Below are 25,052 nucleotides of genomic sequence, written 5' to 3' on the forward strand. Positions count from 1 at the left end.
AACTGAAGAAAAACTGTGACAAAGAGCCATACTCCTGGTTTACCAAGATATCTGCCACCTTCTGTCCAGAATCTGAACCACTACGTAGCAATGTCACTCTCTCTCAGGTCTCTCAATGGCATATGACCCTGAATTTCTTCATGTCATTTTATGAACATGTTACTAAGGATTAAATAGCAATAAAGATATTCAACACTCATATGGTAGTGAAAAAAGATTGAGGCCATAGCTACCTGTCACAGACCAGAGAAAGACTGCAAACAGACTTCCTTCTTTTCTCAATGCCCTTGCGTCATCTCCCCTCCTGCAGTTCTCAGAAACATAAAGGTACAGTCAACAAAATACATTTGTTAATAATAATATAATAATTGATCAAACAAGCAATACATCATCATAAGGCTAAGTCTTTGAGTGCATATGCATCCTCCAAAGATGGAGCGGGAAAGTTCATGGCTGTGTAAACACGTACCAAGTATTGTTCCTGATCAAAAAGAAAATGGAAACTATGGACAGTTCAGTACGTAGGCTGGTCTGCTTATAGGTTTGTAGACCTTCATCAATAAGTAGTCTCAGACACCCAGACCTAGGATGCAAGAACACCCTTACTTCCCTATGGCTCTGGCATAGAATAGCAGGCCATTTGCTTTAAAATGCTACATTCTCTCAGCCTCATGGCAAAATGTGTATAATAGCATGAGATTAGAATAACCCTTATTCTATTATTAGAATAACTCTTGTTTAGACCTTGCGGGGGCGCTGCAAAACTGTGGTACGCCACTGGTTCAGCATCTAGAAAGTCAAAGTTACGAAGCAATGTAGCTCGCTTCAACAAGAAGCTACTCACACAGGCTCAGTTCACATTCAAGTTCTTGCTCTGTTCTTTCATCCTTAGCAGGTTAACTGGGAAAAGTAGGGCCCCTAAATTGAAATCTGGTGTAAGTGGTTCTTCAACCTGTATATTGGTGTTTTTGAAAGACTGTTTTGAAAACACTTTTGTGGTTTCAGTGCATGTAAAAGGCAGCATCGAAACACAAAAACTGTGTTTCTCATGCAATCAATGGTTTAGAAAAGCAAACGGTTTATAGTCTAAATATTGACTGATGATAAAGGCCTATGGGGAATATAATTTTGGTTCCAAACCCTGCTGAGAAGTAACCCAACTTATTCTCAGCATCTCTGCATGTCCGCAATGTTGTAAAAAAATATCAGAAAAATTAAACAGTCTCCATTGGCTAGATCTTCCCTATATTATACATGATATAGCACTGATGGAGTGGTTTAAATTGGACTGATTGCTGGAAACAGTGAACACATCGGCACACATGTATATTCTAATCAAAACAATGTCTTAAAGGACTTGTTCACAATATTTTTACCAAATCAAACAGCTAGTGGGGAAAACCGCTCGAATCGCACAAAAGGGAATATAACATTGCGGATAAAGTTCGGGAATGACACAATTTCATGTGTAGAACATCTAAAGACCTGCATCACTATACTGAGAGCTTTGCTGTTTCTGAATGGAAATATTTGGGTGTTTTTGGAGCCTTTGTTCATGTTTTTCCATGGCCCCCATACTGCACATCGAGCAATGAGGAAGTCTATTGCGGGTGGGGATCGTTTCTCAAAACCAAGTCAAATGACAAAAGAAGAGTCTGGACCCTTCAATAACATGCCATTTACATAACATTTGTAGATTTTGTTTAAGAAAATAGTGAATCAAGCCTTTAATATTCTAAGAACAAAACACTTAACAGTGAATAATGTATTCAATGAAGCCATTTTCATTTCGGTTTTGCAAAAAGGAGTCTAAAATATGCAATCCAGATACAAAGGCAAAGAAAGTGATTATTTGATCATTATTGTTCACTATATAGGTACGTTTGCCCACAGTTTCAAAAACCTTTGTAGGCAATTAAGAAAAACTGTAACCTTACTTTATTTTCTCATGTGAAAATAAAACATGTATTGCAGTATATGAAACTATAGTCCAAATGTATGTCTTACATTCAGATTCATATCCAAAACATACTTTAATATTATAACACAACCCAAACTTGATTTTGTTGTAAAATGATAATAAGGCATACTTACAGAGAGCGAGTGAGGTGTGTGCCCAGTGAATTTACTGACAGGAACAAACAGAATATCTGGTGTCCTGTGATGGTTGACATATGATGTCCTGTGTTGTCCTGTGATGGTTGGGCCACATTAATGGTGCAGGCCTGACTTCCATTTAACAGTTCCACATGTTGAAATTGTCCATCTCTGTCACATCTGCTCCTGCAACGCCTTCTACTGCTCATCCTGTGTCTCCGTGACCTGTCACCACTCCCCCAGTAATCTCTGCTCAGTCAGTCTACGTTTCTAGCCGTTTGTTACTATTCAGATCCTGTATCCTGTTGTGCCTGTTTTCCTTGCCTGATGCTGTTTTCCTCTCCGCTACATTTCTGCCTGCTCTGACTCTGGTCCCTGTCTGTGGATTCCCCACTATACTACTCCCTTGGATTCCCTTCCAGACCTGCTTACCCTGTCTCAACCCCTCTCGCTCCAGCCTCAGCCTCTACACCTGGTTTCCAGCAACCCGCTTCCCCTGACCTGCACTCCATCTCCCACCTGTGTTTCAATAAATACCTTGGTTACTTCATCCCATTCTCCTTGTCTGAGTCTTCTCTTGGGTTCCACTGCTCCACTCTGCGTAACAGTAAGATCTGGCCGAAGAGATGAACCCAGCAGACTCTGCTACTCTACACCAAACCCTCTTCGGCCAAGGCGCCCTGCTCGAGCAACATGACCAAGCCCTGAAGACCCTTCTGGGGCACATCAAGGAGTTTTCACAGAGCCTGTCTGAACTACAGGGCCAAACCTTCGCCCAGAGCTCACAACCAGTTCCAAGTCCTTGTCCTCCGCTCCGGGAGCCGTTTATTTCCGACTACGGAGGGTTACGATGGCAACCGTTGGAAAATGTTCACTAGTACTTGCGCAACAGCCCTACTCTTATGCTAGCGAACGGGCCAAGATGTCCTTTCTGATTGGCCACCTCCGTGGAGCAGCGCTTTCCTGGGCCACAGCAGTGTGGGAGAGACAGTTCCCCATCTGCTTCTCCTACTCCAGATTCATGGAGGAGATGAAGAAAGTCTTCGACCACCCAGTCTGCAGTAAAGATGCAGCTAAACGACTCCTGTCCCTCCGTCAAGGCTCCCAGAGTGTTGCTGAGATGGCATGTGAGTTTCGCACCCTCGCCACTGAGAGCGGCTGGAACGAGGAGGCCCTTCAGGGAGCATTCCGGAACACGCTCACTGAGACCCTCAAGGACGAGTTTGTGTCCAGGGATGAGCCTGATGGACTTGATGAACTCAAATCTCTCGCTATCCGCATCGACAACCGTCTCCGTGAGAGTCGGGGGGAGAGGGTAGGTAGGGTTGCATGTCCCATAACATCTGCTTCAGTGCCTTGTCCTCCTTCTCCAACTGCATCCTATCCCCAGGCTCGTCCAGATCCTGAACCCATGCAGCTCGGCCGGGCCCGTCTCTCTTCAGAGGAGACGCAACGACGAATCGGCACTAGGAGCTGCCTATTCTGTGGTCAGGTTGGTCACTTGTTCCATGTGTCCAGCAAAAGAGGTGGCTTGGCAGTAGTGGGGGATATACTGTTGAGCCAAATCGCCTGCCCATCTTCCCCCAGACCCCTGCTTGAAGGCAACCTCGTGTGGCAGAGCCAGGCTTTTCCTCTGTCTGCTCTCATCGATTCGGGCGCCGACGAGAGCTTCCTGGACTGAGGTGTCGTTACCCAGTTGGGCCTGGACACTGTCCCACTTGATTCACCCCTCGATGCCAATGCTCTCAATGGACAGCTCATCGCCCGTGTCTGTGAGAGAACCGTCCCTGTCATCCTGCGTTTCTCTGGAAATCACAAGGAAAAGATCAGTTTCCACATAATCGACTGTCCTTACTCTCCCCTTGTTCTTGGCTATCCATGGTTAAAGCTACACAACCCACAGACTGACTGGACTTCCGGAAAGGTAACCACTTGGAGTTCATTTTGTCACTCTAACTGTATACATTCTGCCCTTCCCCTTGCCTTGTCTGTGCCCCAGTTCATTCCAGAACCTCCGAACCTGTCATCAGTTCCTCCCGAATATCACGATCTAGCTCCTGTGTTCAGCAGCTCTTGTGTTCGACTGATGAGGCCGCACTCGTACGGCCGATGCGCCATTGACCTCCAGCCTGGAGCTCCACTCCCGGTAGCCAGTTGTTTAACTTCACTAGGGTAGGGGGCACTATTTTCACCTCTGGATGAAAAGCATGCACAAAGTAAACTGACTGCTACTCAGGTCCAGAAGCTAGGGTATGCATATTATTGGTAGATCTGGGTAGAAAACACTCAAACGTTTCCAAAACTGTTACAATAATATCTGTGAGTATAACAGTGTGAGTATGATTTAGCAGGCAAAAACCTGAGAAAAATCCATCCAGGAAGTGGGATTTTTCATGTTTGTAGTTTTCTATTGAATGCCATTACAGTATCCATTGACTTAGGACTCAAATTGCACTTCCCATGGCTTCCACTAGATGTCAGCAGTCTTTAGAAATTGTTTCAGGCTTGTATTCTGAAAAGTGAGGGAGTAAGACAACTCTGAATGAGTGGACCCTACAGTGTCCCAGAGATTTTACATGCGTGTGACCGAGAACACACCATTCTTGTTTACCTTTTATATTGACGACGTTATTGTCCGGTTGAAATATTATCAATTATTTAGGCTAAAAACAACCTGAGGATTGATTATAAACATCGTTTGACATGTTTCTACGAACTTTACGGATACTATTTGGATTTATCGTCTGCCTGTTGTGACTGCGTTTGAGCCTGTGGATTACTGAACAAAACGCACAAACAAAACTGAGGTTTTTGTTAATAAAGAGGGACTCTATCGAACAAATCAAACATGTATTGAGTAAATGGGAGCCTTGTGAGTTCAACCATATGAAGATCATCAAAGGTAAGTGATTAATTGTATTACTATTTCTGACTTGTGTAACTCCTCTACTTGGCTGGTAACTGATTGTAATGATTTGTCTGCTGAGCGCTGTTCTCAGAGAATTGCATGATATGCTTTCGCCGTAAAGCCTTTTTGAAATCTAACACAGTGGTTGGATTAACAAGAAATTAATCTTTAAACTGATGTTTAACACTTGTATGTTTTAAGAATTTTTATAATAAGTATTTCTGTTTTTGAATTTGGCGCTCTGCAATTTCACTGGATGTTGGCCAGGTGCCTCTCAGTGTCCGCCACCCCCCCCCCCCCCCCCCCCCCCCTCCCCCGTTCAGCTGAAACTGTGGCACAGGCAATGCAAAAATATTCTTACAAATATTTAACCTACACACATTAACAAGTCCAATACCTCAAATGAAAGATAAACACCTTGTTCATCTACCCAGCATGTCAGATTTTTTAAATGTTTTACGGCGAAAACACACCACATATTTATATTAGACCACCACCGAAACAAAGACAAGAGGCAGCCATTTTGTCCCAGAAAATATAAAATAATAAAAGCAGGATTAAAAAATAAATAATTCACTAACCTTTTGAAAATCTTCATCAGATGACAGTAATAGGACATGTTACACAGTACATTTATGTTTTTTTCAATAATATGCCATTTATATCCATAAATCTCCATTTACATTGACTTCATGTTCAGAAAATACTCAAAAATGTCCGGAGAAATGTTTTCTTTACCTTTATTTTACTAGGCAAGTCAGTTAAGAACAAATTCTTATTTTCAATGACAGCCTAGGAACTGTGGGTTAACTGCCTGTTCAGGGGTAGAACGACAGATTTTGTACCTTGTCAGCTCGGGGGTTTGAACTTGCAACCCTTCCGGTTAAAGAGGTGGCTTGGCAGTAGTGGGGGATATACTGTTGAGCCAAATCGCCTGCCCATCTTCCCCCAGACCCCTGCTTGAAGGCAACCTCGTGTGGCAGAGCCAGGCTTTTCCTCTGTCTGCTCTCATCGATTCGGGCGCCGACGAGAGCTTCCTGGACTGAGGTGTCGTTACCCAGTTGGGCCTGGACACTGTCCCACTTGATTCACCCCTCGATGCCAATGCTCTCAATGGACAGCTCATCGCCCGTGTCTGTGAGAGAACCGTCCCTGTCATCCTGCGTTTCTCTGGAAATCACAAGGAAAAGATCAGTTTCCACATAATCGACTGTCCTTACTCTCCCCTTGTTCTTGGCTATCCATGGTTAAAGCTACACAACCCACAGACTGACTGGACTTCCGGAAAGGTAACCACTTGGAGTTCATTTTGTCACTCTAACTGTATACATTCTGCCCTTCCCCTTGCCTTGTCTGTGCCCCAGTTCATTCCAGAACCTCCGAACCTGTCATCAGTTCCTCCCGAATATCACGATCTAGCTCCTGTGTTCAGCAGCTCTTGTGTTCGACTGATGAGGCCGCACTCGTACGGCCGATGCGCCATTGACCTCCAGCCTGGAGCTCCACTCCCGGTAGCCAGTTGTTTAACTTCACTAGGGTAGGGGGCACTATTTTCACCTCTGGATGAAAAGCATGCACAAAGTAAACTGACTGCTACTCAGGTCCAGAAGCTAGGGTATGCATATTATTGGTAGATCTGGGTAGAAAACACTCAAACGTTTCCAAAACTGTTACAATAATATCTGTGAGTATAACAGTGTGAGTATGATTTAGCAGGCAAAAACCTGAGAAAAATCCATCCAGGAAGTGGGATTTTTCATGTTTGTAGTTTTCTATTGAATGCCATTACAGTATCCATTGACTTAGGACTCAAATTGCACTTCCCATGGCTTCCACTAGATGTCAGCAGTCTTTAGAAATTGTTTCAGGCTTGTATTCTGAAAAGTGAGGGAGTAAGACAACTCTGAATGAGTGGACCCTACAGTGTCCCAGAGATTTTACATGCGTGTGACCGAGAACACACCATTCTTGTTTACCTTTTATATTGACGACGTTATTGTCCGGTTGAAATATTATCAATTATTTAGGCTAAAAACAACCTGAGGATTGATTATAAACATCGTTTGACATGTTTCTACGAACTTTACGGATACTATTTGGATTTATCGTCTGCCTGTTGTGACTGCGTTTGAGCCTGTGGATTACTGAACAAAACGCACAAACAAAACTGAGGTTTTTGTTAATAAAGAGGGACTCTATCGAACAAATCAAACATGTATTGAGTAAATGGGAGCCTTGTGAGTTCAACCATATGAAGATCATCAAAGGTAAGTGATTAATTGTATTACTATTTCTGACTTGTGTAACTCCTCTACTTGGCTGGTAACTGATTGTAATGATTTGTCTGCTGAGCGCTGTTCTCAGAGAATTGCATGATATGCTTTCGCCGTAAAGCCTTTTTGAAATCTAACACAGTGGTTGGATTAACAAGAAATTAATCTTTAAACTGATGTTTAACACTTGTATGTTTTAAGAATTTTTATAATAAGTATTTCTGTTTTTGAATTTGGCGCTCTGCAATTTCACTGGATGTTGGCCAGGTGCCTCTCAGTGTCCGCCACCCCCCCCCCCCCCCCCCCCCCCCCCCCTCCCCCGTTCAGCTGAAACTGTGGCACAGGCAATGCAAAAATATTCTTACAAATATTTAACCTACACACATTAACAAGTCCAATACCTCAAATGAAAGATAAACACCTTGTTCATCTACCCAGCATGTCAGATTTTTTAAATGTTTTACGGCGAAAACACACCACATATTTATATTAGACCACCACCGAAACAAAGACAAGAGGCAGCCATTTTGTCCCAGAAAATATAAAATAATAAAAGCAGGATTAAAAAATAAATAATTCACTAACCTTTTGAAAATCTTCATCAGATGACAGTAATAGGACATGTTACACAGTACATTTATGTTTTTTTCAATAATATGCCATTTATATCCATAAATCTCCATTTACATTGACTTCATGTTCAGAAAATACTCAAAAATGTCCGGAGAAATTTTTTCTTTACCTTTATTTTACTAGGCAAGTCAGTTAAGAACAAATTCTTATTTTCAATGACAGCCTAGGAACTGTGGGTTAACTGCCTGTTCAGGGGTAGAACGACAGATTTTGTACCTTGTCAGCTCGGGGGTTTGAACTTGCAACCCTTCCGGTTACTAGTCCAACGCTCTAACCACTAGGCTACCCTGCCGCCCCATGGACAGCCCATGGACAGCTTATAGATAGCGCCGCCAGATAACAGAAATAGACATCATAAACTTTGACTAAATATACATGTTCTACATATAGTTAGAAAGATACACTGCTTCTTAATGCAACCGCTGTGTTACATTTATTTTTAACGTTACAGAATTAGTTCACTATGTAATAATCTGAGACGGCGCTCAGACGTAAGCAATATTTCTCCGCTATGTTGGAGTCAACAGAAATACAAAATTACAACATAAATATTCCCTTACCTTTGATGGTCTTCGATCAGAATGTAGTGGAAGGAGTCATACTTACCCAATACATCGTTTTGTTTCACTTCGTGTGCCTTTATAGTAGCATATGCTATGAGTTCCAGCTCAAATGCATCCAAAATTACTTCTGGTCCCGAACAGTTGCGCATCAAAACTTCTAAATTACATATTATATGTCGACTAAACTGGTCAAACAAAGTGCAGAATCAAGCTTTAGGATGTTTTAAATGTACAAAACCATTCTCAATTCAATCGGACATTCATGCTTCTTCTGAGGCAAACTGGAACAAAGAGAGCTCCAACGTGCAAGTTTTTTCTCGCGATACTCATTGTTTTAACTCCCAAAGGGTCAAAACTCGCGGGATTTGCACAATTAAACGCTTTACTGAATGAGGACATCTAGTGGAAGACATAGAAAGTGTCTCCAGATCCATAGCTGGTTGGGAAGGGTGGGGGCGATGACGTCAAAGTTGCCCCAAGTTTCAGGCTCCCAAAAATAGTTTGGGAGATTGCCTGCCCTGTGAGTTCTGCTATACTTACAGACATAATTCAAACGGTTTTAGAAGCTTTAGAGTGTTTTCTATCCAATAATTATTATTATATGCATATATTAGCAATTTTGGACAGATTTTTTTTCAGTTTACTATGGGCACGCAATTCATCCAAAGGGGGCAGTATTCTGCCTAGCCCTAACAAGTTTAACCTCACTAGTCCCGAACAAGAGGCTATGGAGAGGTACATCCAGGATTCTCTGACTGCAGAACTTATCAAGCCATCTTCCTCCCCGGTGGGTGCTAGGTTTTTCTTTGTGAAGAAGATGGATGGGTCACTGAGGCCGTGCCACAGTGACCCATAGTGTCTTTCCTGGGTTATATTATTGCACTGGGACAGTTACGTATGGACCCCTCCAAGGTCATGGCAGTCACAGAGTAGTCTGCGCCCTCCAACCTGAAGCAGCTACAGAGTTTCCTGGGATTTGCACATTTTTACAGACGTTTCATCCGCAACTACAGCCATCTGGCAGCACCTCTCACCACTCTCACCTCCACCTCGACTCCGTTCCACTGGACTCCTGAGGCAGAGGCAGCATTCCTTGAACTCAAGCGTTGCTTAACCTCCGCTTCAGTCCTTACTCAGCCCGACCCAGAACTCCAGTTCATCGTGGAGGTGTATGCCTCTGACACTGGGGTAGGTGCTGTTCTGTCTCAATGTTCCCCCTCTGATCAGAAGGTCCACCCATGTGCATTCTTTTCCCATACGCTCTCACCTGCAGAGAGGAATTTTGACATCGGAAACCGGGAACTCCTGGCAGTTAAACTGGCTCTGGAGGAATGGTGTCACTGGCTAGATGGCTCTGTAACCCCCTTCATCGTGTGGACTGACCATAAAAACCTGTCCTACATCCAGACCGCCAAACGTCTGAACTCCCGGCAAGCCAGGTGGGCCTTGTTCTTCGGCAGATTAAGTTTCAATTTCATCCCCTCTCTCGCCAGTTCACCACTGACAACACTGGTATCGAGCCAGAAGCCATTGTGCCATCCACCTGCATAATTGCCGCTGTCACCTGGGAGATCAAGTCCCGTATCCGACATCTGACATCGTTTCCGACAGAGGACCCCAGTTTACCTCCCAGGTATGGAGATCTTTCTGTTCAGCTTTTGGTATCAATGTCAGTCTTTCTTCTGGATATCACCCCCAGACCGAACGGGCCAACCAAGAGATGGAGACTGCCCTATGCTGCGTGACTTCTACTAACCCTTCCTCCTGGTTAAACCTGTCTGCTCCAGTCCCCTGTCTCCTCCTGCAGCAGCTCCTCCACCCCCTCAGCTCATCGATGACCATCCTGCCTATACAGTCTGGCGGCCTCTGGACGTGCGCCGTCGAGGTCGTGACTGGCAGTACCTGGTGGACTGGGAGGGATACGGGCCTGAGAAGGGGTCACATTCTGGACTCCTCCCTCTTACAGGATTTCTATTTCTCACACCTAGATAAGCCTGGTCGGGCGCCATGTGGTGCCCGTGGAGGGGGGGGGAACTGTCACATTTGCTCCTGCAATGTCCTCTACTGCTCATCCTGTCTACTGATCTGCCGCCATTCCCTCAGTAATGTCTGCTCAGTCAGTCTACGTTTTTTAGCCGTTTGTTACTATTCAGATCCTGTGCCTGTTTTCCTTGCCTGATGCTGTTTTCCTCTCCGCTACAGTTCTGCACGCTCTGACTCTGGTCCCTGTCTGCAGTCCCACGTCTCGTCATCCTGCTACTCTGCCCTGGATTCCCCACTCTACTACTCCCTTGGATTCCCCTCCGGACCTTCTTACCCTGACTCAACCCCTCTTGCTCCAGCCTCAGCCTCCAAACCTGGTTTCAAGCAACCCGCCCGAGCTTCCTCTGCACTCCATCTCCGCTCTGTGTTTTAATAAATACCTTGGTTAAAAAACATAAAAACTAACCGAAACAGAATTCTCAATAACCATGTAATTTGTCTCCCACTATATCGGAAAAACTGTGTGAATAACTTCTTGATGCTATCCATCCCTGTCGCGGGATCATTTTCGTCAGCATTTTTGAATAACAGTCAAATAATATCACTAAAAAATATTAATAATCATGAAATCACAAGTACAATATTGCAAAACACAGCTTAGCCTTTTGTTAATCCACCTGTCGTCTCAGATTTTGAAATTATACTTTACAGCGAAAGCAATCCAAGCATTTGTGTAAGTTTATTGATAGCCTAACATAGCATTATGTACACTTAGCATCAGGAAGCTTGGTCACGAAAATCAGAAAAGCAATCAAATTAACCGTTTACCTTTGATGATCTTCGGAGGTTTCACTCACGAGACTCCCAGTTACACAACAAATGTTCCTTTTGTTCCATAAAGATAATTTTTATACCCAAAATACCTTTGTTTGTTTGTCACGTTATGTTCAGAAATCCACAGGAAAGAGCGGTCACGACAACACAGACGGAAATTCCAAATAGTCTTCATAATGTCCACCGAAACATGTCAAACATTTTTTATAATCATTCCTCAGGTAGTTTTTAAAATATATATTCGATAATATATCAACCGAGTGTGTAGATTATTTTGCAATAACAGCGGGAGGAACAATGCCGGCTTTACTCTGTAGCGCAAAAACTCACTCTGAGAGCCCCCACCTATCCACTTACGCAATGTGATCTTTCACGCTCATTTTTCAAAATAAAGACTGTTGACACCTTAGGGAAGCCAGATAAAAGGAATCTGGTTGATATCCCTTTAATTAAATGGAGGATAGGCATGCATAGGAACAGAAGGGTTTCAAAATAAGAGGCACTTCCTGATTTGATTTTCCTCAGGGTTTCGCCTGCAATATCAGTTCTGTTATACTCACAGACAATATTTTGGCAGTTTTGGAAACATTAGAGTGTTTTCTATCCTAATCTGTCAATTATGTGCATATTCTAGCATCTGGTCCTGAGAAATAGGCCGTTTACTTTGGGAACATTATTTTTCCAAACATAAAAATAGTCCCCCCTAGCTTCAAGAGGTTAATAAATTTACAAATGCCAACACTCATTACAATAATAGTTTTGGAGGGGGATTATACTAGGCAAGTCAGTTAAGAACAAATTCTTATTTTCAATGACGGCCTAGGAACAGTGGGTTAACTGCCTGTTCAGGAGGAGAACGACAGATTTGTACCTTGTCAGCTGGGGGATTTAGAACGTGCAACCTTTTGGTTACTAGTCCAACGCTCTAAACACTAGGCTACCCTGCCTCCCCAAGAAAGGGAGATGACATCAGGTGAAAGAAAGAAAGAAAGAGAGCCATTTTTTTTTTTTTTTATGTATTTAACTTGGCAAGTCAATTAAGAACAAATTCTTATTTACAATGACGGCCTACCAACAGGCAAAAGGCCTCCTGCAGGTACAGGGGATAAAACATTTAAATTAAAATATAGGACAAAAAAACACATCATGACAAGAGAGACACCACAAAACTACATAAAGAGAGACATAAGACAACAACATAGCATGGCAGCAACACATGACAACACAGCATAGTAGCAACACAACATGACAACACAGCAGAGTGGGGCGGCAGGGTAGCCTAGTGGTTAGAGTGTTGGACTAGTAATTGAAAGGATGCAAGATCAAATCCCTGACAAGCTGACAAGGTGAAAATCTGTTGTTCTTCCCCTGAACAAGGCAGTTAACCCACTGTTCCTAGGCTGTCTTCGAAAATAAGATTTTGTTCTTAACTGCCTGCCGAGTTAAATAAAGGTAAAAAAAATAAAAATTGTCACGACTTCCGCTGAAGTCGGTCCCTCTCCTTGTTCGGCGGCGGTCGACGTCACTGATCCATTTTCAATTGGTTTTGTCTTGTCTTCCTACACACCTGGTTCCAATCCCATCAATTACATGATGTGTATTTATCCTCGCCTTACGGCGAGCATAGCTGTGCTGCAAGCCCAGCTTCAGACGCAATCGTTAGGCAAGGGTAATTTCAGTGTAGGAAAGGATGAAACAGCGTCTGTGCCACCAGTAAGTACAGATAGTAGTGTAAATCCCCTGCCACAGTCCCCGCAGCCGGACAACTTTCTCACGGTTTCTGGAAGGAAATGCTGTAGGAACGCTCAACCGGTGTCGCTCATTCAGCCGACAGAAACTTTCAACCGGTTTTCCCCATTAAGCAGCGGGTCGGAGTCAGAGGCCGATTCTTCTCTGGTCTCTACTCCTCCCGTTACGGGGTCTGAGACGCCGAAGCTTCCCACCATTAGCTCTGACAAATTGAAAACTCTAGTCATTGGCGACTCCATTACCAGCAGTATTAGACTTAAAGCGAATCATCCAGCGATCATACACTGTTTACCCGGGGGCAGGGCTACCGACGTTAAGGCTAATCTGAAGATGGTGCTGGCTAAAGCTAAAACTGGCGAGTGTAGAGAGTATAGAGATATTGTTATCCACGTCGGCACCAACGATGTTAGGATGAAACAGTCAGAGATCACCAAGCGCAACATAGCTTCTGCGTGCATATCAGCTAGAAAGATGTGTCGGCATCGAGTAATTGTCTCTGGCCCCCTCCCAGTTAGGGGGAGTGATGAGCTCTACAGCAGAGTCTCACAACTCAATCGCTGGTTGAAAACTGTTTTCTGCCCCTCCCAAAAGTTAGAATTTGTAGATAATTGGCCCTCTTTCTGGGACTCACCCACAAACAGGACCAAGCCTGACCTGCTGAGGAGTGACGGACTCCATCCTAGCTGGAGGGGTGCTCTCATCTTATCTACCAACATAGACAGGGCTCTAACTCCTCTAGCTCCACAATGAAATAGGGTGCAGGCCAGGCAGCAGGCTGTTAGCCAGCCTGCCAGCATAGTGGAGTCTGCCACTAGCACAGTCAGTGTAGTTCAGCTCAGCTATCACCATTGAGACCGTGTCTGTGCCTCGACCTAGGTTGGGCAAAACTAAACATGGCGGTGTTCGCCTTAGCAATCTCACTAGGATAAAGACCACCTCCATTCCTGTCATTACTGAAAGAGATCATGATACCTCACATCTCAAAATAGGGCTACTTAATGTTAGATCCCTTACTTCAAAGGCAATTATAGTCAATGAACTAATCACTGATCATAATCTTGATGTGATTGGCCTGACTGAAACATGGCTTAAGCCTGATGAATTTACTGTTTTAAATGAGGCCTCACCTCCTGGCTACACTAGTGACCATATCCCCCGTGCATCCCGCAAAGGCGGAGGTGTTGCTAACATTTACGATAGCAAATTTCAATTTACAAAAAAAAAAAGACATTTTCGTCTTTTGAGCTTCTAATCATGAAATCTATGCAGCCTACTCAATCACTTTTTATAGCTACTGTTTACAGGCCTCCTGGGCCATATACAGCGTTTCTCACTGAGTTCCCTGAATTCCTATCGGACCTTGTAGTCATAGCAGATAATATTCTAATCTTTGGTGACTTTAATATTCACATGGAAAAGTCCACAGACCCACTCCAAAAGGCTTTCGGAGCCATCATCGACTCAGTGGGTTTTGTCCAACATGTCTCTGGACCCACTCACTGTCACAGTCATACGCTGGACCTAGTTTTGTCCCATGGAATAAATGTGGTGGATCTTAATGTTTTTCCTCATAATCCTGGACTATCGGACCACCATTTTATTACGTTTGCAATTGCAACAAATAATCTGCTCAGACCCCAACCAAGGAACATCAAAAGTCGTGCTATAAATTCACAGACAACACAAAGATTCCTTGATGCCCTTCCAGACTCCCTCTGCCTACCCAAGGACGCCAGAGGACAAAAATCAGTTAACCACCTAACTGAGGATCTCAATTTAACCTTGCGCAATACCCTAGATGCAGTTGCACCCCTAAAAACTAAAACAAATTCTCATAAGAAACTAGCTCCCTGGTACACAGAAAATACCCGAGCTCTGAAGCAAGCTTCCAAAAAATTGGAACGGAAATGGCGCCACACCAAACTGGAAGTCTTCCGACTAGCTTGGAAGGACGGTACCGTGCAGTACCGTAGAGCCCTTACTGCTGCTCGATCATCCTATTTTTCTAACTTAATTGAGGAAAATAAGAACAATCCGAAATTCCTTTTTGATACTGTCGCAAAGCTAACTAAAAAGCAGCATTCCCCAAGAGAGGATGACTTTCACATTAGCAGTGATAAATTCATGAACTTCTTTGAGGAAAACATTATGATTATTAGAAAGCAAATTACGGACTCCTCTTTAAACCTGCGTATTCCTCCAAACCTCAGTTGTCCTGAGTCTGCACAACTCTGCCAGGACCTAGGATCAAGAGAGACGCTCAAGTGTTTTAGTACTATATCTCTTGACACAATGATGAAAATAATCATGGCCTCTAAACCTTCAAGCTGCATACTGGACCCTATTCCAACTAAACTACTGAAAGAGCTGCTTCCTGTGCTTGGCCCTCCTATGTTGAACATAATAAACGGCTCTCTATCCACTGGATGTGTACCAAACTCACTAAAAGTAATAAAGCCTCTCTTGAAAAAGCCAAACCTTGACCCAGAAAATATAAAAAACTATCGAATCTTCCATTCCTCTCAAAAATTTTAGAGAAGGCTGTTGCGCAGCAACTCACTGCCTTCCTGAAGACAAACAATGTATACGAAATGCTTCAGTCTGGTTTTAGACCCCATCATAGCACTGAGACGGCACTTGTGAAGGTGGTAAATGACATTTTAATGGCATCGGACCGAGGCTCTGCATCTGTCCTCGTGCTCCTAGACCTTAGTGCTGCTTTTGATACCATCGATCACCACATTCTTTTGGAGAGATTGGAAACCCAAATTGGTCTACACGGACATGTTCTGGCCTGGTTTAGATCTTATCTGTCGGAAAGATATCAGTTTGTCTCTGTGAATGGTTTGTCCTCTGACAAATCAACTGTAAATTTCGGTGTTCCTCAAGGTTCCGTTTTAGGACCACTATTGTTTTCACTATATATTTTACCTCTTGGGGATATTATTCGAAAACATAATGTAAACTTTCACTGCTATGCGGATGACACACAGCTGTACATTTCAATGAAACATGGTGAAGCCCCAAAATTGCCCTCGCTAGAAGCATGTGTTTCAGACATAAGGAAGTGGATGGCTGCAAACTTTCTACTATTAAACTCGGACAAAACAGAGATGCTTGTTCTAGGTCCCAAGAAACAAAGAGATCTTCTGTTGAATCTGACAATTAATCTTAATGGTTGTACAGTCGTCTCAAATAAAACTGTGAAGGACCTCGGCGTTACTCTGGACCCTGATCTCTCTTTTGAAGAACATATCAAGACCATTTCGAGGACAGCTTTTTTCCATCTACGTAACATTGCAAAAATCAGAAACTTTCTGTCCAAAAATGATGCAGAAAAATTCATCCATGCTTTTGTCACTTCTAGGTTAGACTACTGCAATGCTCTATTTTCCAGCTACCCGGATAAAGCACTAAATAAACTTCAGTTAGTGCTAAATACGGCTGCTAGAATCCTGACTAGAACCCAAAAAATTGATCATATTACTCCAGTGCTAGCCTCTCTACACTGGCTTCCTGTCAAAGCAAGGGCTGATTTCAAGGTTTTACTGCTAACCTACAAAGCATTACATGGGCTTGCTCCTACCTATCTTTCTGATTTGGTCCTGCCGTACATACCTACACGTACGCTACGGTCACAAGACGCAGGCCTCCTAATTGTCCCTAGAATTTCTAAGCAAACAGCTGGAGGCAGGGCTTTCTCCTATAGAGCTCCATTTTTATGGAACGGTCTGCCTACCCATGTTGATTCACTGTTGTGGTCATCCTGTCTGGGTTGGCGCCCCCCCCTTGGGTTGTGCCGTGGCGGAGATCTTTGTGGGCTATACTCAGCCTTGTCTCAGGATGGTAAGTTGGTGGTTGAAGATATCCCTCTAGTGGTGTGGGGGCTGTGCTTTGGCAAAGTGGGTGGGGTTATATCCTTCCTGTTTGGCCCTGTCCGGGGGTGTCCTCGGATGGGGCCACAGTGTCTCCTGACCCCTCCTGTCTCAGCCTCCAGTATTTATGCTGTAGTAGTTTATGTGTCGGGGGGCTGGGGTCAGTTTGTTATATCTGGAGTACTTCTCCTGTCCTATTCGGTGTTCTGTGTGAATCTGAAAGTGTGCGTTCTCTAATTCTCTCCTTCTCTCTTTCTTTCTCTCTCTCGGAGGACCTGAGCCCTAGGACCATGCCCCAGGACTACCTGACATGATGACTCCTTGCTGTCCCCAGTCCACCTGGCCATGCTGCTGTTCCAGTTTCAACTGACCTGAGCCCTAGGACCATGCCCCAGGACTACCTGACATGATGACTCCTTGCTGTCCCCAGTCCACCTGGCCATGCTGCTGCTCCAGTTTCAACTGACCTGAGCCCTAGGACCATGCCCCAGGACTACCTGACATGATGACTCCTTGCTGTCCCCAGTCCACCTGGCCATGCTGCTGCTCCAGTTTCAACTGACCTGAGCCCTAGGACCATGCCCCAGGACTACCTGACATGATGACTCCTTGATGTCCCCAGTCCACCTGGCCGTGCTGCTGCTCCAGTTTCAACTGTTCTGCCTTATTATTATTCGACCATGCTGGTCATTTATGAACATTTGAACATCTTGGCCATGTTCTGTTATAATCTCCACCCGGCACAGCCAGAAGAGGACTGGCCACCCCACATAGCCTGGTTCCTCTCTAGGTTTCTTCCTAGGTATTGGCCTTTCTAGGGAGTTTTTCCTAGCCACCGTGCTTCTACACCTGCATTGCTTGCTGTTTGGGGTTTTAGGATGGGTTTCTGTACAGCACTTTGAGATATCAGCTGATGTACGAAGGGCTATATAAATAAATTTGATTTGATTTGATTTGATTTATTTAACCCTCTGTTTCCCCTCATGTCCTTGTCGGAGATTGTTTAATTGTATGTATGTGCAAGTTATGTTTTGGTGTGCGAAGGGTTTTATTATTTTGTATATTTTGGTTTTCTGAGTTTTGTGAGCACTTATTAAACGACTCTGTTTATACCAAATTCGTTCTCCTGCGCCTGACTTCCCTGCCACCAACCTGTTACAAATAATAAATAAATAGTAGCAACACAATGTGGCAAGAAAAGGACCAGAAGAATCACAGTGAGGAGAGGAGCTCAATAAAAGGGACAACCTGAGAAAAGAGAGGATAAACCAGTAAAGGAGAAGAGGACAACCAAACAAGGGGAGAAAACAGAGAATGTTTTCCTTCGCCTTATCAAACATTACAGGAAAAGGCTCCATGCTGTTATCCTTGCCAGAGGTGCTTGCACTAAGTACTAAATGAGGAGGGCTAATAATTATTAAGAAACCTTGAGTTTGGTGAAATGTATTTAGTATTAAATAATTGTATGATTTTGGTTGGTTCTATTGAAACATTTATACAATACAATACAACATAATACAAAGTACAATATTTCTCACGTTGGTATTTTGAGTTTCTCTCTGTAATTATATTGTTTATATTTTTGTAAGTATTGTTTGTGCATTGCCAGTCAGGGGTGCCAGTAATTTTGGAGCCCACTGTATGTTTCCACAGTATGAGGTTGGAATAATACTGTGAAATTGTGTAAATTATGATAATGCCCTTTTAGTGTTAGGGCTATTTGAAAAGACCGTCTGAAATCTCTGTTTTAGCGGGATGGAGCTTTTCCCTAGCTACCATGACAAAGACCAAAGCCAGCAGGAATACCATTGATGACAGTGATGTCTCTCTATCACATGTGAAGGATCTTGTAAACAAACAAAAACTGTTCTACAAGCAGTTGTTACAACAACAAAATAGCTTCAACTGTTTTGTCAAATACAAATAAAATAAAATGTTATTGGTCACATACACATGGTTTGCAGATGTTAATGCGAGTGTAGTGAAATGCTTGTGCTTCTAGTTCCGACAGTGCAGTAATATCTAACAAGTAATCTAGCAGTTCCCCCAAAACAACCTAATGCACACAAATCTAAAGGGATGGAATAAGAATATGTACATATAGAGTGATGACCGAGCAGCATAGGCAAGATGCAATATATGGTATAAGATACAGTATATACATATGAGATGAATAATGTAAGATATGTAAACATTATTCAAGTGGCATTGTCTAAAGTGACTAGTGAGTCTATATGTAGGCAGCAGTCTCTCTGAGTTAGTGATTTCTGTTTAGCCGTCTGATGGCCTTGAGATAGAAGCTGTTTTCAGTTTCTTGGTCCCAGCTGTGATGCACCTGTACTGACCCCACCTTCTGGATGGTAGCGGGGTAAACGGGCAGTGGCTCGGGTGGTTGTTGTCCTTGATGATCTTTTTGTCCTTCCTGTGACATTGGGGGCTGTAGGCGTCCAGTAGGGCAGGTCGTTTTCCCCCAGTGATGCGTTGTGCAGACCGCACCACCCTCTGTAGAGCCTTGCAGTTGAGGGCGATGCAGTTGCCGTACTAGGCGGTGATACAGCCCGACAAGATGCTTTCAATTGCGCATCTGTAAAAGTTTGTCAGGGTTTTAGGTGACAAGACACATTTCTTCAGCCTCCTGAGGTTGAAGAGGTGCTGTTGCATCTTCTTAACCACACTGTCTGTGTAGGTGGGCAATTTCAGTTTGTCTGTGATGTATACGCCGAGGACATACAACTTTCCACCTTCTCCACTACTGTCCCTTCGATGTGGATAGGGGGGTGCTTCCTCTGCTGTTTCCACGATCCTCTGTTTTGTTGTTTTCCTGACACCACACTCTTAGTGGCCTCACCTCCTCCCTTTAGGCTGTCTCATTGTTGTTGGTAATCAAGCCCACTACTGTTGTGTCATCTGCAAACTTGATGATTGAGTTGGAAGCGTGCATGGCCACGCAGTCATGGGTGAACAGGGAGTACAGAAGGGGGCTGAGCACGCTCCCTTGTGGGGCCTCAGTGTTGAGGGTCACTGAAGTGGAGATTATGTTTCCTACCTTCACCACCTGGGAGAGGCCCGTCAGAAAGTCCAGGACCCAATTGCACAGGGCGGGGTTGAGACCCAGGGCCTCCAGCTTAATGATAAGGTTGGAGGTTACTATGGTGTTGAATGCTGAGCTGTAGTCAATGAACAGCATTCTTACATAGGTATTCCTCTTGTCTAGATGGGATAGGGCAGTGTGCAGTGTGATGGCGATTGCATCGTCTGTGGACCTGTTGAGTGGGTATGCAAACTGATGATTTGACCAGAGAGGTCCAGGACCTGAAGAGTTCATGTCTATTAATGCTCTGTATTATGTAATGTGTCATGTTTGTGTGGACCCCAGAAAAAGTAGCTGCTGCTTTTGCAACAGCTAATGGGGATCCCAGTTAATACCCTGCCTTGTGATATCACCACTATTACCTAACTAAATTAGTTAATAGACTAATAAGAAAGAGAGTACCAAACTTCTCTGCCAATGACCACTAGTTTTTAGTTTTCCCATCCCCACTCAGATCACTCCCAGACAGTTCTACTGTAGCAAAATTCTAGTTTGAGACATTGCTCTTTGCTGAGAAGCTATTTTTGTTTCTTTTTTACCATTTTAATTGAAAATAATCACTGTAAGGTACTTATCTGTTACCCAGAAATTATTTGATTATTAGGATAAAAACGATTGTGGCCTTCAGTCATTTTGGCTTTGTTAATGTTAATTCAGCCCTTGTCTCAGTACATGACATGCGAAACTGCCAAAATAAAGGAAACACCAATAGGGCGTTGGGTCACCACGAGCCAGAACAGCTTCAATGCACCTTGGGCATAGATTCTACAAGTGTCTGGAACTCTATTGGAGGGATGCAACACCCTTCTTCCACCTTTCGTTATTTTGTTGATGGTGGTGGAAAACGCTGTCTCAGGCACGCTCCAGAATCTCCCATAAGTGTTTATTTGGGTTGAGATCTGGTGACTGAGACAGCCATGGCATATGGATTACATTGGTTTCCTTTTCATCAAACCATTTAGTGACAACTCGTGTCCTGTGGATGGGGAAATTGTCATCTTATGAGGGCATAGCCATGGTAGCCAAAATACTGGCCTCCCTAGCATTTTTATACAGTACATAACCCTAATCATGATGGGATGTTAATTGCTTAATTAACTCAGGAACTACACCTGTGTGGATGCACAAACTTTCAATATAATTTATATCCCTCATGTACTCACGTGTGTCCTGAGAAAGAAATAAAGAAAGTAAGAAAGGAAGAAAGAGAGAGAGATGAAAGAAAGAAAGAATAAACACATTAATCCACGCTGGTGTGTGTGTGTGTGTGTGTGTGTGTGTGTGTGAGAGTGTGTGAGAGTGTGTGTGGTGTGTGTGTGTGTGAGTATGTGGTGTGTGTGTGTGTGTGTGGTGTGTGTGTGTGTGTGTCTGTTGTAAGGTGTGTGTGTATGTGGTGTGTGTGTGTGTGTGTGGTGTGTGTGTGTGGTGTGTGTGTGGTGTGTGTGTGTGTGGTGTGTGTGTATGTGGTGTGTGTGTATGTGGTGTGTGTGTGTGTGTGTGTGTGTGTGTGTGTGTGTGTGTGTGTGTGTGTGTGTGTGTGTGTGTGTGTGTGTGTGGAGAGTTTTGGGGAGGGGCCCTGAAAAGGTTATGTGAGTGCTGTAGCAGAAGAAAGTGAGAGCTACCAATAGGCAGTTGGGTCAAAGCAAAAGTACCCTCTTGCTCATTCTTTCACACGCTCTCTCTACCTCACCCTCATTCTAACCCCTCTCTTTTCTCTCCTTCCCCACTACTCTCTCTCTTCTTTCTCTCCCCTCACTTTGCCCTCTCTCTCTCCAAACTGTGTATATTTGGGGCTGTCTATTGGGAGGTAGTGCTCGTTATTAATCTTGCTGCCTCTCTTAGCTTCAGGCATAACACCAGGGCAGAGTATGTGTGTGTGTGTGTGTGTGTGTGTGTGTGTGTGTGTGAGTGAGTGTGTCAGCAAGTGCTGGTGAATGAAACTGCTACAGTCTGTGAGGTAACGGTGTGTGTGAGAATGTGAGTGGATGCATGAGCATATGCGTCTGTGTGTCGGTGTACAGGAGAGAGAGAGCGAGAGAGAGATAAGAGAGTATTTTGTCATGATGGATCAGGAGGCACGCACATTCTTAATGCTCACTCATACAAGACAGACACCTGTGAAAAATGAAGAGTAGAGAAAGAGGAGGAAGAGGGGTCAGTGGAGGAAGAGGGGGGAGAAGGAGAGTGAGAGAAAGGGGGACAGAGAAAGGGGGACAGAGAGGAGGGAGAAAGAGATGTAGGGACAGAGGTAAGGGAGAGGGGAGAGAGAAAGTGGGAAAGACATAGAGAGATAGAGAGGGGGAGAGAGAGAGAGAGAGAGAGAGGAGAGAGAGAGAGAGAAGAATGATCGTTTTTAGATCCTCATGAATTCAATAATTGTTGTCCTCTCTGCCATCCCTCCTGTTCTTCCACAATGCTGATCAGCAATGTGCATCAATAATGCCCGTGACAGCACGAGGTGGACGGGTCAGACAAGCAACCACCGTCACCCTGGTAACCACCACCACTTCAATTGCCACGACAACAATCGTCGTGACACACAGGGGAGTCCCATTCCTCAGTCCTCACCACTGCAGGCAAGCAGCTCTCTGGGTGGAGGCTGAATAGGTCTCCTAAACCACAGGTCAGATATTTTGTAATCCTCCAAATGGTTAAGGGTAGTAGGGGAGTTGGGTTGGATCTGATCCTAGATCTGTGGTTATGGGAAACTCTTACTTTTCTTTAACCGGGACCCAGGGACTGGAGGAGGAGAGGGTCCCAAGGAAGAGAGCAACCTGACTGAGGGCCACTAAAACTGGGCTCCATCTGAGGCCTGCATGGGGAGGATGAAACATGGTCAGTCATAGACATGATGTTTTTTTTGGTAGATGTACACACACTGTATTTAATTAAGCTTACTTTCATGTTAATATTAATTAATGTATTTAATTAATGAATGAATTAAAGGTCGTTTAAAGGTTAACGTCCCAGTTGAGCGTTTGTCAGATCTGCCAGTGCCTCACAACGTTTCCTGTATCTCAACGAGGCGCTGTGTCTGCCACACATGAACAGTGTGTGTGTGTGTGTGTATTCCTATTGATGAATGGGAAATGTAGGCAATTTATTGTCAGATAACACAACTTAAACTGCTTTTAAATAGGCTACCTTTTGAATCCAATGTCCTTTCTTGAATGGGCAAATGACAGCCTATTTTGGCCTACAGTGCGTTTTAGGGTGCGCGCAATCTCAGGTAAGAGCAGACTGATCACTAGCAGACAGACCCAGTAGACAGGGTAAAATGGCTTGATGGATTGTCTGTCCGCGTTGGCTGTTGTGACAAACATTTGATTCCACTGTAAAATGGCTATTGTGTAGCCCTAGTTGCGGGAGTGAGGGAGCTACTACCGCTGGCTTTATAAAGAGAAAAAAAGGAACGAGAGAGAGAGAGGAGGTAATATCTCTCAGGCAACAGGCAATAAAACCAAATAACAGCCTCTAGATGACAGATTGTGAAGGCGGCGGCCGTTTGCATCGCACATACCATACGGAGGTAATATCATATCTAATAATCATGTTTTTAAAAGAAATCATATTGCGGTTGTTACGAGGACCGGCGCAAAATGTCAGATCTGTGTTCTTTTCACACGCCTCTTGATAGGTGTGAAGGGACAAACAGGGGCTCGGGCCCTTGGAGCTCGGAGAGGGATATTTCAGTTCGAGCTGAAAACAAGGAAAGGAGGAGCGGATCGTGGACGGTTAAACAAATCAAATTGTCGTAAGGGAACGGATCTTCGAATTTAACCAATGAGAAGGCAAGTAGTGGTCTTTGTCCCACGTGGGGCGTGAGTCCCAAATAACACCGACCATGCATTGAAGCTGGTCTGGCCAATCAGGGAAGAATCAGGTGTTAATCTCAGTACGGATTGGTTCCCAGTTTGTACCATTTGTTAACCCGTTACTACCACAGGAATATGGCATAGTAAGCAAATGGTCTTACAGCCTAACTGAATTATTAGTAGGCTTAATGAAATCATTTGAATTAATGTGGTTAGTTAAACAAACTTAGACACAACAAAATGTAAAAAAATTAAGACAAATTCAATCTGGCCTTACCTTGGTCAAGTCAAACCCAGATGTTTTTCTCCTTACTAGGAAGGAAAGCAGGTGATGAACAAGTAGCCTAAACAAGTAGGAAAAGGCAAGTAAACCAAGAGAGAAACCTGATAGGTGATGGTACAAGATAAGGAAGTTTGCTAGTATTTGAACAGGTTGCCTAATTGAGTGTGTTTTAGTCTCCTATGAGAACAAAGCCAGATTTAGCTTTTTAGGCTATTTCACTTTATCCCTCACAGTAATCTTTTCACTGTGAAGGGAAGGGACACATATTGATAGGATGTCATTCAGCTTTCTCTATCTCTCTCTCTATGCGTTGCCATTTAATTGCAGTGATGATTTAAGGCAGATAACGACCAACTGTTGACATCTTTGAGTTCACTTATGTTTCTGACAGGCCCCCATTAAGGAAGCAGAGGGCAATAAAACAGCAATTAAAAATAGTTGAGAGATTCCTGCCTTCCCTTCCTGAGCCGCTCAGTCACACAGGCACCAAGTCTGACAAACCAAGCATCAATCTTTTTATTTTCTCTAAAAACATATTCTGGTTCCTCAGTCTGGCTTTTTGGTAGAATAGCTTAATACTGCCTCTTAGTGGATACATGTGGAACTACAGCTGTTGGACGTGGTTGAGAGAGAGAGAGAGAGAGAGAGAGAGAGAGAGAGAGAGAGAGAGAGAGAGAGAGAGAGAGAGAGAGAGAGAGAGAGACTATTGATATGGTAAGACTGACAGAGGAGAACACATATCTGCTTTCTTCTATCGTGTCCGTCCTAAAAGTGTATCCCCATGGACAGGAGAGAGGGATGGAGAGAAAGAGGAGGCAGAGGGATCAGGGCAAAAGACAGAAAGAGATGGGCTGCTCTCCATTGGAAAACAGAGAAAGAGATGGGCTGCTCTCCATTGGAAAACAGAGAAAGAGATGGGCTGCTCTCCATTGGAAAACAGAGAAAGAG

General features: G+C 43.9%; 1 pseudogene; it reads left to right on the forward strand.

The window, feature by feature from the left end:
* Nucleotides 1-9,201: 9,201 nt before the first annotated feature.
* LOC109898952 (fascin-2-like) overlaps nt 9,202-25,052 on the forward strand; it is a 44,112-nt pseudogene continuing 28,261 nt past the window's right edge.

This window comes from Oncorhynchus kisutch, linkage group LG11, assembly GCF_002021735.2.
Source record: "Oncorhynchus kisutch isolate 150728-3 linkage group LG11, Okis_V2, whole genome shotgun sequence".
Lineage (NCBI taxonomy): Eukaryota > Metazoa > Chordata > Actinopteri > Salmoniformes > Salmonidae > Oncorhynchus > Oncorhynchus kisutch.